General features: G+C 36.9%; 1 protein-coding gene and 2 long non-coding RNA genes across 4 annotated transcripts in view; 1 reads left to right on the forward strand and 2 right to left on the reverse strand.

Annotated features, from left to right (window-relative positions):
* The window catches only part of LOC122260256 (uncharacterized), a 213,206-nt gene that overhangs the window by 148,250 nt on the left and 44,787 nt on the right, over positions 1 to 20,169 (forward strand). The window lies entirely within an intron of this gene.
* LOC147472091 (uncharacterized) lies at positions 1,966 to 5,234 on the reverse strand. Its single transcript, XR_015192552.1, has 3 exons — positions 5,058 to 5,234; positions 3,648 to 3,695; positions 1,966 to 3,535 (listed from the first exon to the last, which is right to left on the reverse strand). It is a non-coding gene; the product is annotated as an uncharacterized LOC147472091 (long non-coding RNA).
* LOC147472092 (uncharacterized) overlaps positions 18,254 to 20,169 on the reverse strand; it is a 33,084-nt gene continuing 31,168 nt past the window's right edge. The window contains exons 2-3 of the long non-coding RNA XR_015192477.1: positions 20,039 to 20,138; positions 18,254 to 19,926 (exon numbers count right to left, since the gene is read on the reverse strand). This is a non-coding gene — a long non-coding RNA (uncharacterized LOC147472092). The remainder of the gene's footprint in view (positions 19,927 to 20,038; positions 20,139 to 20,169) is intronic.

Here is a 20,169-nt window from a genome sequence, read left to right on the forward strand (position 1 = left end):
CTGAATTATTTTTTCTAGTGGCATATCCCCATCACACTTTTTGGGTGTTCTGATTTTTTGGGTCCCTGAGATTGCTCATTTCCTCTTTTTCAATTTTGTCTGATAACAGGCGTATACATTTATCTGCCATTGTCCCTAATTTTCTCAATTCGGATTAATTTTTCTTTAAAAAAACTGGCGTCTGATATATCGTCACATATTTGTATTTTTTTCTAGTTCAGTTTTCAAGACTAGAATTACTTTTAATATTAATATATTTGCACCAGCTGCAGTCTTTTCTGTATAGTTTCATGATTATCTATTTTAGTTCATTATGATGTCTATTAGGCAAGCATCAATATTACTAATATTTCTTTCTTGTATTTTTCAAAGTAATTTTACATTTTTGTTTTCATTTTTAAACCTACACATCACAAGCTTGGCATTTAAATTGGCTTTGTTTCATTGTGTTTAAAAACCGCTGGATCCACACAACTGAATAGCTGACCCAGTGTTTTGACCTCCCCTCTATTTTGTTTATCATTTTCAGTGCTATTGCACACTAGTTCACTTAATCTCTGTTAATTTCCCCCAGCCTCATACAGCAGAGATGAAAAAGTAAGGAGTTTTTCAAGCAACAGTTCAGCACATCCACACTGTTCACTGCTACTCTCCTTCATATCTATACTATCTATCTATCTGTCTATAAATGATATATATATATATATGATAATATATATATATATATAAATAATATAAGAGTGTAGCAGCTGAAGCAGATGTGGACGTGCGAACGGTTGCTCTGAAAAACTCCTTTACTTTCTCATCCCTGCCTGCCTTAAAACATATATATATATATATATATATATATAATAATATATATAATATATATATATAGATATATAAATATATATATAAATAAAAAGTATACATAGAGCTATCTTGCTAATAAGAAGTACGAATAATGACTTATTAAATCATTCCGCCTAGTGCTTTTATGTAGCAGTGATTGGATGAATAAACACACACACACAGAACATTTCTTTGGAAAGTATCTCATATATCTTGCAATAAAACTGTTTAATATTCATTAACAAGAGGTATACATTTCCATTTTTTTCTTATGAATCAGTTATAAAGTGAAGAAAAAACGAGAGAGAGAGGATAGAGAGAGAGAGAGAGAGGAGAGAGAGAGAGAGAGTGAGTGACAAAGAAAGAGAGAAGAGACCAGGAAACGAAAGAGAAAGAAAAAGAGAAAGAGAGAGAAGAGAGAGAAAGAGGAGAAAAATAAAAATTCATATATAAAAATATAACATAATCACTGCCTGAAGCTTCAACAGATTCTGGACCAGGTGCTATGAGAGAGAGAGAAGAGAGAAAAAGAAAGAGAGAAAGAGAGAGAGAGAGAGAGAGAGAGAGAGAGAGAGACAAAGAAAGAAAGAAAGAAAGAAAGAAAGAGAGAGAAAGAGACAAAGAAAGAAAGAGAAAGAGAGAGAGAGAAAGAGAAAGAGAAGGAGAGGGAGACAAAGAAAGAAAGAGAAAGAAGGAAAGAGAGAGAGAGAGAGAAAGGGTAGAATAATACAAATTAATATAAAATATAAGTCTCTTCCTTTCTTAAACAAAGTCCCAATTCAAACTGATGTCATGCCAGTCATGGTAGGAGAAAAACAATACAGTTAACAACTGAAAAAAATTATCATCACCTGCATCAACAACTAATGTTATGAGCAGAAATAAGAATATCAAACCTTCTCTTTAAATAATCTGAGATGAAAATTAGAATCTACATACAGGAAATTATTAACCATTAATGCTGGAGCCTATGTATAAACAATGTCCTGTGGTAGTTTTGTTTCATTGTTTACTTTTATATACAAAGATAACCTTCACAAAAAAATACACAACACATACAATAGCACACAAGGAAAAAGAGAGAGACACACACACACACACAAAAAGAGAGAGAGAGAGACACAAACAAAAAAAAAGAGAGAGAGAGAGAGAGAGAGAGAGAGAGAGAGAGAGAGAGAGAGAGAGAGAGAGACAAAGAAAGAGAGAAAGAGACCAAGAAAGAAAGAGAAAGAAAAAGAGAAAGAGAGAGAGAGAGAGAGAAAGAGGGTAGAAAAATAAAAATTCATATAAAATATAACATAAATCACTTCCTTTCTTCAACAGATGTCTGGACCAGGGTGAAATGAGACAGAGAGAGAGAGAGAAAGTGAAAGAGACAAAGAGATAGATAGAGAGAGAGAGAGAGAGAGAGAGAGACAAAGAAAGAAAGAAAGAAAGAAAGAAAGAGAGAGAAAGAGACAAAGAAAGAAAGAGAAAGAGAGAGAGAGAAAGAGAAAGAGAAAGGGAGAGAGAGAAAGAGACAAAGAAAGAAAGAGAAAGAAAGAGAGAGAGAGAGAGAGAGAAAGGGTAGAATAATACAAATTAATATAAAATATAATTCACTTCCTTTCTTAAACAGAAGTCAATCAAAACTGCTGTCAGTGGCCAGTCATGGTAGGAGAAAAAACAATACAGTTAACAACTGAAAAAAAAATTATCATCACCTGCATCAACAGCTAATGTTATGAGCAGAAATAAGAATATCAAACCTTCTCTTTAAATATCAGAGGATTAAAATTAGAATCTACATACAGAAATTATTAACCCATTAATGCTGGGAGTCCTAGTGTATAAACAATGTCCTGTGTAGTTTTGTTTCATTGTTTACTTTTTATACAAAGATACCTTCACAAAAAAATACACACACATACAAATAGCACACAAGGAAAAAGAGAGAGACACAGACACACACACACAAAGAAAGAGAGAGAGACACGAACACAAAGAAAAAGAGAGTCAAAGAGAGAGAGAGAGAGGGGGGGGGGGGGGTAAAATGATAATAATGAAAAAGGGAGGTAGAAAGAGAGAGAGAGAGAGAGAGAGAGAGAGAGAGAGAGAGAGAGAGAAAGAGAGAGAGAAAGAGACAAAGAAAGAAAGAGAAAGAGAGAAAGAGAAAGGGAGAGAGAGAAAGAGACAAAGAAGGAAAGAGAAAGAAAGAGAGAGAGAGAGAGAAAGGGTAGAATAATACAAATTAATATAAAATATAATTCACTTCCTTTCTTAAACAGAAGTCAATCAAAACTGCTGTCAGTGGCCAGTCATGGTAGGAGAAAAAACAATACAGTTAACAACTGAAAAAAAAATTATCATCACCTGCATCAACAGCTAATGTTATGAGCAGAAATAAGAATATCAAACCTTCTCTTTAAATATCAGAGGTTTAAAATTAGAATCTACATACAGAAATTATTAACCCATTAATGCTGGGAGTCCTAGTGTAAAAAACAATGTCCTGTGTAGTTCACTCTTCTCCCTTTTTTTCCCCGTCCTCTAACACTCTAACTTCAGCATTTCTTCTTATCTTAGTGATCGGCCAGCAAATTCACTTAAATTTCGGCATCGCAGTGCCCTGTTTGTGACTTGTCGCCATCGCAGTGCCCTTCTTGTGAACTTTGGGCATCGGAGTGCCCGGCTTTTGCAGTTTTTCCGCCTTCCTGTAGGCATGCTGAAAAAAAAAGTAATTTGATAAAATAAAACCAGTATCTCCTAAAGAAATTCAAAACAATTTATCACCATAACAGCTGCCATTACCATAAAAATGAATTTTGCATACTTACTGCCTTTAGGCGGTCTGGACGCGTTGTCTTATATTTGGAGCATCCAACCTGAATAAAAATATATATTTTTTTTATCAAGAAAGTCCACCAGTTTTCCGTACTGGAAATGATATAGGATTGGTTATGTTTTTACTCGTATATAGTCAGCGTCACCACAGAGAGAGAGAGAGAGAGAGAGGGAGAGAGAGAGAGAGAGAGAGAGAGAGAGAGAGAATTCAAATTCAAAAACTTTATTCCATAAATTACAATGGTTATTCTTAATACATATATACAATACATCTGTTTAATATGATGTCACAACTGACAATTTAGGAAATGTTCTTTTAATTTTGTTTTGAATTTATTTAGGTTGGTAATGTCTTTAACATTGTGAGGTAGTAGGTTCCAGGCCATGGGTCCACGTATTAGCATTTGTCGTGTCCCTATTTCTGTGTGTGATCTCTTGACATGTAGAGAATTTACTTGTCGAGTTCGAACACCTGATGTGTTCCCCACAGTTTGTAAAGGTAGGATCCATTGTGGATAATTCCCATGGATGATTTTATGTATAAAAACACATGTATCATAACTGCATTTGGCTTGAATTTTTAACCATTTAAGTTGAATAATGTGTGGGGTGATGTGATCGAACTTTCTAACATTACCCAATGCAACTCTTGCAGCAAAGTTTTGTAGTCTTTGTGCTTTCTGCATTAGGGTTTTGTTAGTAGAGCCCCAAATATTTAAACAATAATTAATGATGCTTAGTGCTAGAGTTTGAACAACCATGATTCTTGTTTCTGTAGGGATTTGATTTTTTATATGATTAAGATATATTAATGTTCCCATTACCTTTCTATGTATATTATCAACATGGGATTCAAACGTCATATATCTGTCAAAATGTACTCCTAGATTTTTTACTGAAGTGCTTGGTTTAATTTGGTAGCCTTCGAAATCTATGGTTGTGTCTATGGGAATTTTAGCTAAATTTTGCCGACTACCTATGAAGATACATTGCGTTTTTTGTGGATTTATTTTAAGACCATTGTTATCAAAATATCGTTTTGCTTTAACAAGAGTGTCTTGTGTGTTTCTTATCAATGCCTCTAAGTTGGTCACTGAGTCACAGTGGAGAAATTGAGAATCATCAGCGTACTGTATTAGATGGCAGTTATGGACTATGGTTGATAAATCGTTAATGAAAATTGTGAATAGGATCGGGCCTAATATAGATCCTTGTGGAACACCGAAATAAACTGGTTGTGCTGATGATATATTTTCATTAATTTTTCCCGATTGTGTTCTTGTATTTAAATAGCTATCAAACCAATGGGTATCAATTCTATGGTTTCTTAATTTGTTATGAAGAATTTTGTGATGGACGCTGTCAAAAGCTTTAGAAAGATCGCACAAAGTGAGTAAATTTACCTTATTGTTGTCCATGTTATTATAAATTTGGTCAGTAATCTGTAGCAACGCTGTTTCAGTGGATAACCTATTTCTAAAGCCATGTTGAGTTTTAGATAATAAGTTATTGGTCTCCAGGAAATTCATCAATTGAATTGCCACTGCTTTTTCAAGTACCTTAGATAATACTGGAAGTATTGTGATGTCGTCTATATCCCCAGACTTGAAAATTGGTGTTACAATTCCATGTTTCCAAAGCGACGGAAAAACACCAGTTACCAGTGAGGTGTTAATGATGATCGTTATATAAAATGCGATTACCGGTAGACTATCCTTAATAAAGCGCAGAGCAATACCGTCTGCTCCCACCGCATTTGTTTCGCGAAGTTGTTTTATTATTAGGATGATAGTTTCTACGTCTACTGGTTGCGGTCTGAAATCATCAGTTATGAGCCTTGCCTGATCTGTGTTTTGATGTAATGTGGTGCCAATTGTTTGTTCATAAGTAAGTTTTCCAATTTGTGCAAAGAAGTTCTTGTATGTGTCTGTGTTATCTGTCGAATTTGTGTAGTTATCTGTGTATTGTTTGTTAGGCACTAATGTTTTAACAATTTTCCAAGTTTTATTAGAGTTGTTTTTATTTTCTCTGAATTTATTTCTGAAATAATTAGTCTTTGCCAATTGAATTGATGACTTAACATTTTTCTTTTTTGCTTTATAAATAGCCTGAAGGGCGGGCTCAAGTCTGTTTCTTTTGAGCGCTTGTTGGGAATTATTTCTTTCGGCAATAGCTCTCTTGATGTCGTCATTTATCCATGGAGCAGGGGGACGTCTGACGATTCTTGTCACATAGGGAGCAGAGGCATCTATGCTGCTTTTTATCACTTCCGTAAGGATGGTTACCTGGGTATCTACATTGTTGTTGATAAAATATCTAATAGAGTTGGTTCTTTAGATATGATTAGCTCGCATAATGACTGAGGGTCATAGTGATTGAAGTCACGAAAAGTTTTTGTAACCGGTGGTCGCTTTGGTTTCTTTATATTCAACGTCATCGTAATAAGTTCATGATCAGCAACATGACATGGAATGACGTCTGTATGGAGTATGGTATCTAATCTATTCGTTATTATTACATCTAATAAAGACGAGTTGTTTTCTGTGATCCTTGTGGGTTTATTGATCACTTGTTCTAGTTTATTTTTCTTGATTAACTTTGCTAACTTAGCATGTGGTTTATTTAAATCATCATTTAAGTCACCTAAGATAAAAAGTGATTTTTTTTTAAGGACATTTCTCTTAAAACCTTTTCAAGATATTCAAAAGATTCAGATTTTGCATGGGGATGTCTATAGACGGCGCCAATAATGAAGGAAGGAAGCATGTTGCTTTGTACGGTAACCCAGACATCTTCTACGGCAGTATTATTAACTGTTGTAGTTGATATCCTATTTGACTTAAGGGTATCCCTTACAAATATGCATACTCCACCTCCTCGCCCTGCATCACATCGATAAACTTGATAATTTGGAATGTTGATAAAGTTACTTATCATTTCCTGGTGGAGCCATGTTTCACTAACACAGAGTATGTCTACATTTCTTTCCTTTACTAACAATACAATTTCTTCAAGGTGACCGAGGAGAGATTGTGCATTGATATGTTCTATTTTTAAGATGTTCTGTGACCTAATCACTGGCCGTGCTGACGGTTTTGCGCGGTCAAACATTCTGCTCGGTTTTGTACTTGTTTCTGTTTAAGAAACCTTTACGTTGTCAGGGAACACATCGGATTCTATAAAAAGTTCTGAATTGATTTCTTTGCCTCTTATAGTAACAGTGAAGCTTGAATAATATTCATGTGTCATCTTAGTTTTGAAGGCTTTAACATTTGATATGCTGTCAAAATTACTAACGAGTAAGTCTTCAATATCTTCTTCGTTTGTATCCGGATGACAGCTAGTGATATATAAATATACTACCTTGGACGGTCGGCACCTTGTAGGGGTTTTGCTGTATTGTGTTCCACCCTTGTTTTCTTTTTTGTTTTCTCGAGGTAACGGTGACGAAACCTTCCTCGTCTTGCTGATGGTTTGATGTGTCTCCGCTCGTTCTACGTAGTTATTGATGACGAGCGGTGGTGATTGTGTAGTAGGAGAGGTGGTAGAGGGGGCAGGGACTCCAGGCACGTGGTGATGTGTTGCCTCTTCCCATTTGCGGTTGGGTGGAAGAGGTTTTTGATTATTCTTCCTTTTAGTGTTTCTAACGAAACTTCTTCTTGTGTTACTTGTGTAGAAGCTTCGCTCCTCACACTAGTTGTTGATGTCTCGGCGTTCCACGGCAAACGCTTGCGGGGCGCCGGGCGGGGGCGGCTGACCTGTCAACAAGGTCGCGAGTCTGCTTGCTCGATGTGGGTACGGATGGAGGGACGGGTGTCAGGGGAGGGTGGAGGTGTTGAGGGAGAACTAGAGAGGCATTGGTTGTGGATACTGCCATGGAAGGTGGGGGAGGAGGGGATGGAGTGTCAGGAGAGGGTGGTGGAGGTGAGGGAGAGCTAGAAGATGCATTGGTTATAGATACTGCCAAGGAAGGTGTAGGGGAGCAGTGGTTTTGAGTGTGCTTATTTTGTGGCATGGAGGTAGAGGACATTCTGGTAGGGGGAGGTGATGTAAATGGGAAAGGTTCGTATGTGGACTGGTCATGGGTGGGGGTTGGGAGATCGGATGTTGAGTGGTGGGAGGGGGTTGAGGTTGTTGTGACGGATGCCTCCTCTCCGCATTCCTGCGTCTGGGAAGGCACACCTTGCTTAATCACACTGTTCAGTGCAGATTGTTGTTCGGAGAACATTCCGATCAGCAAGTCTATCTTATTTTCAATAAGATTTTGACTGCTGAAGGAGGGTTCAGGATGGGTTTGTGTATCTTGGTGTTTCTTATGAAGGAATAGTTTCACAAATGGTGTAGAAATACCTGTTTTCTTTGGTGGGGACCAATCAGTGACGGGAGTGTCTGTCGTTGTTGTAACAAACACTATATTATTGTTATTCAGGCACTGGTCGATCATGGTATGCACTATGAAATTCATCATCCGTTAATGTCTCTGGTTGTGTTTCTCGTTTTTCTAGAGTCTGATATGTTTAAAACAATACTGTGAGCGTTATCGATCTCATCAGGGCTGTACAATTTCCTGATCTGATCACACAGGATCCATCCGTGCCCATGCTTTTTTCGTTGCAATGAAGCACAGGATGGTGTTCAGCACTATTGTGATATTGCCTATCTGATAAATGGCTTTTCTGTTAGTGTTCATTTCACTGTCGTCACTGTTTTCACTGAAGGGGTTGCTGTGGTTGCTAGGGCTGCTATAACACCCTTTGCCCTGGGCGGGGGGGCAACCTTTACCCTGGTTGCCGTTGGGGTGCCCATCACCGTGGGCGGGGGGGCAGCTTTGACCCGCGCTGCCAAGGGGCCCGTTTCCTCGGGCAGAGGTCCCATTACCCCGGGAAGGGGGCACGATACCCTGGGCCAAGGGTCCCCTTTCACTCTGGGGGTTAGAGCTCGAGCTAGCTGCTCGAGGAAGCACCGGGGAAGCTCCCTGGCTGGCCCCCGTTGACCCGGGGAGGGTGGTCAGATTTCCCTCTGACTGTGCGGGACCACGAGGTGTCATGGTTTGCGGAGTTGTTTGGCGGCGGTGGAGAGGAGGCAAAAACACCTCCGTTCACCACGGCGGCTAGACTCAGAGCGAGAGAGAGAGAGAGAGAAAGACAGAGAGAGAAAGAGAGAGAGAGAGAGAATATGAAAAAAGAGCTCGAATATCTAACTTCAAATAATGCATTAAAATATTGCATCATGCCAGCTCTCTCATACACACACAGGCATATCCCCTTTCTCTTTCCTTCTCCTCCCCTTCCCTTTTGTCTCTTCTTTCACTTCTTTACCCGTTTAACCTTCCCTTTCCCATTGCAAATCTCGTTCACTCTTCTCCCTTTTTTTTCCCCGTCCTCTAACACTCTAACTTCAGCATTTCTTCTTACCTTAGTGATCGGCCAGCAAACTCACTTAAATTTCGGCATCGCAGTGCCCTGTTTGTGACTTGTCGCCATCGCAGTGCCGTGCTTGTGACTTGTCGCCATCGCAGTGCCGTGCTTGTGACTTGTCGCCATCGCAGTGCCGTGCTTGTGACTTGTCGCCATCGCAGTGCCGTGCTTGTGACTTGTCGCCATCGCAGTGCCGTGCTTGTGACTTGTCGCCATCGCAGTGCCCTGTCGGCATCGCAGTGCCGTGCTTGTGACCTGTCGCCATCGCAGTGCCGTGCTTGTGACTTGTCGCCATCGCAGTGCCGTGCTTGTGACCTGTCGCCATCGCAGTGCCGTGCTTGTGACTTGTCGCCATCGCAGTGCCGTGCTTGTGACTTGTCGCCATCGCAGTGCCGTGCTTGTGACTTGTCGCCATCGCAGTGCCGTGCTTGTGACTTGTCGCCATCGCAGTGCCGTGCTTGTGACTTGTCGCCATCGCAGTGCCGTGCTTGTGACTTGTCGCCATCGCAGTGCCGTGCTTGTGACTTGTCGCCATCGCAGTGCCCTTCTTGTGAACTTTGGGCATCGGAGTGCCCGGCTTTTGCAGTTTTTCCGCCTTCCTGTGGGCATGCTGAAAAAAAAAGTAATTTGATAAAATAAAACCAGTATCTCCTAAAGAAATTCAAAACAATTTATCACCATAACAGCTGTCATTACCATAAAAATGAATTTTGCATACTTACTGCCTTTAGGCGGTCTGTACGCGTTTTCTCATATTTGGAGCATCCAACCTGAATAAAAATATATTTTTTTTTATCAAGAAAGTCCACCAGTTTTCCGTACTGGAAATGATATAGGATTGGTTATGTTTTTACTCGTATATAGTCAGCGTCACCACAGAGAGAGAGAGAGAGAGAGAGAGATTTCTTACCCCGAATACTCGGTCATAAGGGGGTGTTGGCTTCTTTGTTGGTGGTTCATTTGGTTCAGGCTCTTCGTCACAGGCAACATCCTCGATGACGTCAATATGTTGCTCTTCTGGAGGATTCTCAGCCTCAGCTTGGCTGCCGCCGCTACCTCCTCCTCTCCTCTTTTTTCTGAGGATAATCTTAGCCGGCCGTCTCCTTTTTTGGAGCATCCAACCTGAATAAAAATATATTTTTTTTTATCAAGAAAGTCCACCAGTTTTTCGTACTGGAAATGATATAGGATTGGTTATGTTTTTACTCGTATATAGTCAGCGTCACCACAGAGAGAGAGAGAGAGAGAGAGATTTCTTACCCCGAATACTCGGTCATAAGGGGGTGTTGGCTTCTTTGTTGGTGGTTCATTTGGTTCAGGCTCTTCGTCACAGGCAACATCCTCGATGACGTCAATATGTTGCTCTTCTGGAGGATTCTCAGCCTCAGCTTGGGCTGCCGCCGCTACCTCCTCCTCCTCCTCTTTTTTCTGAGGAATAATCTTAGCCGGCCGTCTCCTTTTTTTGGCCATTGTAGCTGTGATTCAACTAGCGAAATGAGCAGTATTTAGTCTGAAAAAAAAAGCAAAAAAAAATCAAATATTTAGAATCGTCAAATGAGGAAAAAGACAAAAATTATATTAAATATAAAATACACAAAAAGACACAAAATAATTGCCGATGTAGGCCTACCTCAAAGCGATGCTCTCAGTACGGAGGGTTGTAACCGACTGACTAATCTGCGCCTCATGTCACTTACTTATAGGTTAAGGCAGGGGTTCCCAAACTTCTTGTTCCTCAGTACCCCTTAGGCTTTTTATAGGGTTCCATGTACCCCTAACTTACTTACTTACTTACTTGGTGGTAGTTACAGCTTGAGCCTTGTTATTAGCTCATGCCAGGGCCATCCTGGGGGACCGCCCGTTTTTTGTCAGTTACAAGCAACTGAATTTGATGAGGGATGGAATTTGATTCAGCCCTCGTTCTTTCACTACCACATGTTGGTGGTTCATCTGGTCATTTATCTAGTTTTCTTTTAAACACTTCAACACTACACTGATTTAAGTTTCTTATATCCTTCGGTATGCTATTAAACAATTTAGGTCCGTTTATTACGAAACTTTGTTTTTGCATTTTTCTTAACAGGCTTGTTTGTGCACTTATCCCAGTGCGATAGCATGTCCTTCCCTGCCTGGGAGAATGTCTAACCTTAATTCCCCTCCTTCAACAGGTCTTGGATTTGGTGTTAAGTTTTCAATAATTTTCCACACATATATAATGAAGTATCTCTCTCTCCGCCTTTGTAGTGAGTACAGTCTTAGTTTTTTTAGTTTAGTTTAGACCCATCATATTATCAAACTTACGTGTAAAGATTCTTTGGACTTGTTCTATCAACATTATATCTTTTATAAGATTTGGGCTCCATACTTGGCACTGGTATTCTAATCTTGTAGTCACTAATGTTTTCCATAGTTGTAAAAGGTGTTCTGGTGCTCTTGTTTTAAAATTCCTCATTACCCATCCACTCATAACTTTTTCCTTTGTTGACAATCTGCTCTATATGATGACTGAAACTCATGTCATTACTCATATAGAGTCCTAGATCTTTTATACTTTTTTCTCCTCAATCTTCACATCTTCGACAAAATATGATCTTGCCCTTGAATTTCCAATTGGACTATATCTTATGATTTCAAATTTATCTGCATTGAATTTCATATTATTGTCATATGCCCACTTACAGATGGTATGTAGATCCTCGTTAAGTTTTTCTTTTCATTATCTTGTATATCTAAGGGTGTACTTATTCTTGTATCATCTGCAAATGATGTTACTCTTGAGTGTTTCACACCATTATCAATGTCACCAATCATAATAAGGAATAACAAGGGCCCAAGAACGGACCCTTGTGGCACCCCACTCATAATAATCGTTTCCTTTGAGTAAAGCCCATTAATTTGTACTTTTTGTTTACGATTTATTAGGAAGTTGTAAATCCATCTTCCAACTTTCCCGCCGATTCCAAGGTCTTTAATCTTATGTAGCAGGATGCCGTGATCTACTTTGTCAAAAGCTTTTGCAAAGTCTAGATATATTACGTCAACTTCTCTATTTTCAGTTAGGTCCCTTAGTATGTTTTCGAAGTGTGTCAGGATCTGTGATAACAAGATCTACCACTTCTGAATCCATGTTGCCCGGGGTTTATCTTGTTTTCTTTTTCTAAAAATTGAACAATTTTTTTCCTCACTACCTTTCAAATATTTTTATTATATGAGATGTTAGTGCTACTGGTCTATAATTTTTGGCCTGACCTTTGTTTCCACCTTTATATATTGGAATTATAGTACCCTCTTTCAGTAAGCTGGGGATAGTCCCCATGTCCAAAGATTTCCTCCACAAAGTTACCAGTGGCTTTGCTATGGTTTCTTTGCAGTTTTTTAAAAAGATTGCTGGGATTTCATCTGGCCCAGCTGCTGAGTTTGTTGGTATTTCACTTACTGCTTCGAGAATATCTTTTTCATCGAATATGAAGTCAGTGAGACATTCATCTTCATTACTAATAATACTAAAATGTTTCTGTGGGTCTGATATTAATTTTTCTATTCTTGGGACACTATAGACTTCTTCATATTGCAATTTGAGTAATTCAGCCATTTCCTTTGAATCAGTTACCAATGCACCATTATTCTCAAGAGGCCCAATTTCTGTTCTCCCCTTTAACTTGTTTTTTGCGTAAGAGAAAAATATTTTGCATTCTGTTTTATAGCTTCCACAGCTCTTTTTTCTTCGGCTGCTTTTTGGTTACTTATAGACAGTTTTAATTTATCTTCCAAAACCCTTATCTCTGCTTTGATCCTTTCTCTCTTGATCTGATCTGTTGTTTTTTTCAATTTGTTAACCTTATTTTTTCTGTTTCTTAACATGATCCTTCGATCTCTTGGTATAATATTCTTGTTTCTGTTGTTTTTTGGGGGGACAAACATTCTACAAACATCTTTAAATGCATTATAAAGCTTCTCTAGTATATCTTTTGGTGTTAAGAGGACGTCAATATCTTTCAGTGACTTTTCTAGTGTTGCATTTATTTTTTTCCAATCTATTTGATTATGGCTAAAGTTTAAAGATCTGAGACTCTTTTCTGCTTCGGCTATCTGTTTTTTACTACTTTTCTGATTATTTAATTTATTCATTGTGATTTCAATTATTTTGTGGTCCGATTGGGCTGTATAAGTTGATGATATGTTGTGTACATCTTCCCCTATACTTATGAAAACAAGGTCCAGTATATTTTCTTCCCTTGTTGGAATATTGACGATTTGGTTAAGGTAAAAATTTTCTTCAAAATCTAAAAGCATTCTCGCTTGTTGTTTTTCATCTTTAGTGGCATTTGCTCCTATCTTTATTTTCTTTGTTTCCCAGTCGATAAAGGGGAAAATTAAAATCGCCAAGTATCATAATAGCTTCAATTTCCCTCGTATTGACAATGTAATTACTAATAATGCCTAGTAATTCATTGAAAGATGTTTCTGTCGTTCCAGGAGGTCTGTATAAAATAATATATAACTTTTTTGTATCTTTTGCCAACACCCTAGTATTTCTACTGTATTATTAGAGTATTCTATTACAGTATCCATTCTAGTTGCTAATTCTTTCCTGATATAAAGAGCTACTCCTCCTCTGCTTCTCTTATTTCTATCTTTCCTTATTAACTCATAGTTATCAATTTTAATTTCTTCATTTTTTATGTCTTCATTCAGATGAGTTTCTGTAAGAGCTATCATTGAATAATTGTTGATCTTTGCCATGTCCTCTAGATATGTAGGTTTTGTCTGGTTACTTTTTGGATATAATCCCTGTATATTTAGCAACATGAGAGTCTCAAATAAATTATTTCTTTGCATGTCTACATTACCTACTGTTGTTAGATAGTTGATGTCGTTTCCCCCTACTTTGGGGGAGCTGGACCTTCCCCCGGTGTAGCGGTGGGCGTTTCATTACCTGCCTTTGTTCGAATAGGTATGCTTCGCAGGACTGAATGTCCTTGTCTGTTGTTGGTGATATACCAGTGTTTCCTGCTCCGTCTTTTTCTCTGTTTTCTCTTAGTTTATTTATCAATGTTTTTTGACTTTGTCTTTTTTCATAGCTCAAGTCCGGTGATATCCATACTTCTTTATATTCATCAATTTCCTTTAGTTTCATATTCTTTCCAATCAGTTTCCATTTCTGTTTTTCATTTTCTAATTTGACCTTAATTGGCTTTGGTCTCAAAGCCTCCTTTAAATATTTCCCCTCTCTAAAGGCACTCTCAACTTTGATAATTTCATTGAGGTTCAATTTTGTTATGATATCATTAATCATTTTCATATCATTTGTTTTCCTGATTTCAGGATCATTTTGTTCTTTTTCTTCTAGATTGTATATAAAGAGCCTATTTGCTCTGAACATATCTTCATTTTTCTTCTCTGACTTTTCTTTTGTAGGTTGTTTTGGTTGCTTCTTTTTGTTGCCTACAAACCTCCAGTCAGCCTCATCATCTTTTTTTGGTTGTTCAGTGTCTGAAATATCACTGTCTAGAATATTCTTGGCCTGTTTACCTGATTTTTGCCTTACTATATCAGAAAACCGTTTTTTTTCTTCTTCCTGATTTACTTTACTTTGCTCACCTCTTGGATTTTCTTGTTTCTTCTTTGGCTTTACTTTTACATTTTTAGTGTCTTGTACAGCCTTTTCTGTTTCCAATTCAGCAGCCTGAGTTACCTTTTTTTCTTTAGGTTTTTCTTTTTGCTCTTGTTTTAATTCATGAGTTTCATCTTTCAATATTTGTATCTCCCTCAAGCATTGAATCTTGAAGTCCTTTAATTCTTCATACATTTTCTGAATTATGTTTTCTAGTGGGCATGCCCCTTCACACTTTTTGGGTGTGCTGATTTTTTTTGTCACCGATATGGCTCATTTCCTCTTTTTCCAGAATGTCTGATACGGGTGCATATACATTTTCTGCCATTGTGTCCCTATTTTCCTCAATTCTAATTAGTTCTTTAAAAAAATTGGCTTCTGATATATCGTCACAACTTTGAATTTTTTCCAGTTCAGTTTCAAGACTAGAATTACTTTTAGTATTGATGTCTTTGCACCAGCTGCAGTCTTTCTGTATATTTTCTTGATTATCTATTTTTAGTTCATTATTGATGCCTGTTAGGTAAGCATCAATATTACTTATAATTTCTTTCCTGTTTTTCAAGTAAGTATTTTCACATTTGTGGCATTTTTTTCTATCACAGGTTTGGCATATAAATTGCTTTTTTTCATTGTGTTTAAAACATTTTTCAGTTTTAGAGTTTCTTTTACTTCTCCTTGGTTTAAACATGTAGTGTTTAAACCCTTAGAGTTATTCAAGTCTGGTCAAGGTCACCTTGGAAGCAGCTGGGCCACGCTGAACCGCTGACCCAGCGTTTTGACCTCCCCTCTATCCTTGATGCCACTTCTTTTCCTTCCAGTTGTTTTTTGTTCTAATTTATTTTCTATTTTGTCTTTCCTATTTTTTTCTAGATCATTCAGTGTTTTGTACACTTCACTAATCTCTGTTCATTTCCCCCAGCCTCGTGGCAGGCGGGGATGAGAAATTAAGGAGTTTTTCAGAGCAACAGTTCAGCACGTCCACACTGTACAGCTGCTACTTTTCATTTAAAAATTAAATGAGAAAAGTGCAATCTGAGTGCAGATTACAACACCATGTATTGTGCAAGTAATTGTTTCCTTCAGACCAAATGTACAAGGTTCCCATGTACCCCTAACACTAAAATTAAAATGAGAAAAGTGCAATCTGAGTGCAGATTACAACACCATGTATTGTGCAAGTAATTGTTTCCTTCAGACCAAATGTACCCCCTGAAACGTGCAAATGTACCCCTGGGGGTACATGTACCCCAGTTTGGGAACCCCTGCTCTATAGTGTTTCACCCCATTATCAATGTCACCAATCATAATAAGGAATAACAAGGGCCTAAGAACAGACCCCTCATAATAGTCATTTCTTTCAAATAAAACCCATTAATTTGTACCTTTTGTTTACGATTTATTAGGAAGTCATACATCCATCTTCCAACTTGCCCCTCATTTCCAAAGTTTTTACATCAACTTCTCTGTTTTCAGTTAGGTCCCTTATTAAGTGTTCGAAGTGTGTCAGGATCTGTGATAAACTTCTGAATCCATTTTGCTCGGGATTTATCTTGTTTTCTTTGTCTAAAAAATGGACAATTTTTTTCCTCACAACTCACTTTTTTCCTCGCTTGAAGTTTTTCATCTTTAGTGGCATTTGCTCCTATCTTTATTTCCCTTATTTCCCAGTCGATAAAGGGGAAATTAAAATTGCCAAGTATCATAATAGCTTCAATTTCCCTTGTATTATCAATGTAATTACAAATAATGCCTAATGATTCATTGAAAGATGTTTCTGTCGTTCCAGGAGGTCTTTATAAAATAATGTATAGCTCTTTTGTATCTTTTGTCAATACCCCTAGTATTTCTTCTGCATTATTAGAGTATTCTATTACAATATCCATTCTAGTTGCTAATTCTTTCCCGATATAAAGAGCTACTCCTTCTCTGCTTCTCTTATTTCTATCTTTCCTTATTAACTCATAGTTATTAATTTTAATTTCTTCATTTTTTATGTCTTCATTCAGATGTGTTTCTGTAAGAGCTATCACTGAATAATAGTTGATCTTTGCCATGTCCTCTATATATGTAGGTTTTGTCTGGTTACTTTTTGGATATAATCCCTGCATATTTAGAATTATGAGTCTCAAATGAATTATTTCTGTACATGTCTACATTACATTATTTGCCTTCTCTAAAGGCACTCTCAACCTAGATAATTTCATTGAGGTTCAATATTGATATGATATCATAAATCATTTTCATATCATTTGTTTTCCTGATTTCAGGAGTATTTTCTTATATAAAGAGCCTATTTGCTCTAAATGTATCTTCATTTTTCTTTGACTTTTCTTTTGTAGGTTGTTTTGGTTTTGGTTGTTTCTTTTTGTCACCTACAACTTGTTCAATGTCTGAAATATCATTGTCTGGAATATTTTTGACATGTTTATCTAATTTTTGTCTTACTATTTCAGAAAACAGCTTTCTTTCTTCTTCCTGATTTACTTTACTTAGTTCACCTTTTGGATTTTCTTGTTTCTGATTTGGCTTTACTTTTACATCTTTAGTGCCTTGTACTGCCTTTTCTGTTTCCAATTCAGCAGCCTGATGATTTTTTTTTCCTTAGGTTTTTCTTTTTATGAATTTCATCTTTCAGTATTTGTATCTCCCTCAAACTTTAAGTCTTGAAGTCCTTTAATTCTTCACACGTTTTCTGAATTATTTTTTCTAGTGGGCATTCCCCATCACACTTTTTGGGTGTGCTGATTTTTTGGTCCCTGATATTGCTCTTTTCCTCTTTTTCAATTTTGTCTGATACAGGTGCGTATACATTTTCTGCCATTGTCCCTATTTTTCTCAATTCTGATTAGTTCTTTAAAAAAACTGGCTTCTGATATATCGTCACAACTTTGAATTTTTTCTAGTTCAGTTTCAAGACTAGAATTACTTTTAATATTAATATATTTGCACCAGCTGCAGTCTTTCTGTATATTTTCATGATTATCTATTTTTAGTTCATTATTGATGTCTATTAGGCAAGCATCAATATTACTAATAATTTCTTTCTTGTTTTTCAAGTAATTTTACATTTTTGTTTCATTTTAACCTATCACAGCTTTGGCATATAAATTGCTTTGTTTCATTGTGTTTAAAACAGCTGGACCACACTGAATAGCTGACCCAGTGTTTTGACCTCCCCTCTATTTTGTTTATCATTCAGTGCTTTGCACACTTCACTTATCTCTGTTAATTTCCCCCAGCCTCATGACAGGCAGAGATGAGAAATTAAGGAGTTTTTCAAAGCAACAGTTCAGCACGTCCACACTGTTCAGCTGCTACTCTCTCTATATCTATATCTATCTATCTATCTGTCTATATATATATATATATATATATATATATATATATATATATATATAAATAATATAGAGAGAGTAGCAGCTGAACAGAGTGGACGTGCTGAACTGTTGCTCTGAAAAACTCCTTAATTTCTCATCCCTGCCTGCCTTAAACATATATATATATATATATATATATATATATATATATATATATATATATATATATATATATATATAAATAAAAGTATACATAGAGCTATCTGCTAATAAGATGTACGAATAATGACTTATTAATCATATTTCCTCCTATTGCTTTTTTTATGTGAGGCAGTGATTGGATGAATAAAAACAAACACAGAACATTTCTTTGGAAAGTTTATTGTTGTAATAAAACTGGTTAATATTCATTAACAAGAGGTATACATTTCCTTTTTTTCTTATGAATCAGTTAGAAAGTGAAGAAATAGACGAGAGAGAGAGAGAGAGAGAGAGAGAGAGAGAGAGAGACAAAGAAAGAGAGAAAGAGACCAAGAAAGAAAGAGAAAGAAAAAGAGAAAGAGAGAGAGAGAGAGAGAAAGAGGGTAGAAAAATAAAAATTCATATAAAATATAACATAAATCACTTCCTTTCTTCAACAGATGTCTGGACCAGGGTGAAATGAGACAGAGAGAGAGAGAGAAAGTGAAAGAGACAAAGAGATAGAGAGAGAGAGAGAGAGAGAGAGAGAGAAAGAGAAAGAGAAAGGGAGAGAGAGAAAGAGACAAAGAAAGAAAGAGAAAGAAAGAGAGAGAGAGAGAGAGAGAAAGGGTAGAATAATACAAATTAATATAAAATATAATTCACTTCCTTTCTTAAACAGAAGTCAATCAAAACTGCTGTCAGTGGCCAGTCATGGTAGGAGAAAAAACAATACAGTTAACAACTGAAAAAAAAATTATCATCACCTGCATCAACAGCTAATGTTATGAGCAGAAATAAGAATATCAAACCTTCTCTTTAAATATCAGAGGATTAAAATTAGAATCTACATACAGAAATTATTAACCCATTAATGCTGGGAGTCCTAGTGTATAAACAATGTCCTGTGTAGTTTTGTTTCATTGTTTACTTTTTATACAAAGATACCTTCACAAAAAAATACACACACATACAAATAGCACACAAGGAAAAAGAGAGAGACACAGACACACACACACAAAGAAAGAGAGAGAGACACGAACACAAAGAAAAAGAGAGTCAAAGAGAGAGAGAGAGAGGGGGGGGGGGGGGAAAATGATAATAATGAAAAAGGGAGGTAGAAAGAGAGAGAGAGAGAGAGAAAGAGAGAAAGAGACAAAGAAAGAGACAAAGAAAGAGAGAAAGAGAAAGAGAAAGGGAGAGAGAGAAAGAGACAAAGAAGGAAAGAGAAAGAAAGAGAGAGAGAGAAAGGGTAGAATAATACAAATTAATATAAAATATAATTCACTTCCTTTCTTAAACAGAAGTCAATCAAAACTGCTGTCAGTGGCCAGTCATGGTAGGAGAAAAAACAATACAGTTAACAACTGAAAAAAAAATTATCATCACCTGCATCAACAGCTAATGTTATGAGCAGAAATAAGAATATCAAACCTTCTCTTTAAATATCAGAGGTTTAAAATTAGAATCTACATACAGAAATTATTAACCCATTAATGCTGGGAGTCCTAGTGTAAAAAACAATGTCCTGTGTAGTTCACTCTTCTCCCTTTTTTTCCCCGTCCTCTAACACTCTAACTTCAGCATTTCTTCTTATCTTAGTGATCGGCCAGCAAATTCACTTAAATTTCGGCATCGCAGTGCCCTGTTTGTGACTTGTCGCCATCGCAGTGCCCTTCTTGTGAACTTTGGGCATCGGAGTGCCCGGCTTTTGCAGTTTTTCCGCCTTCCTGTAGGCATGCTGAAAAAAAAAGTAATTTGATAAAATAAAACCAGTATCTCCTAAAGAAATTCAAAACAATTTATCACCATAACAGCTGCCATTACCATAAAAATGAATTTTGCATACTTACTGCCTTTAGGCGGTCTGGACGCGTTGTCTTATATTTGGAGCATCCAACCTGAATAAAAAAATATATTTTTTTTATCAAGAAAGTCCACCAGTTTTCCGTACTGGAAATGATATAGGATTGGTTATGTTGTT

Source organism: Penaeus japonicus, unplaced genomic scaffold (assembly GCF_977035675.1).
Source record: "Penaeus japonicus unplaced genomic scaffold, GWHDUDI00000001_assembly GWHDUDI00000003, whole genome shotgun sequence".
Classification (NCBI taxonomy): domain Eukaryota; kingdom Metazoa; phylum Arthropoda; class Malacostraca; order Decapoda; family Penaeidae; genus Penaeus; species Penaeus japonicus.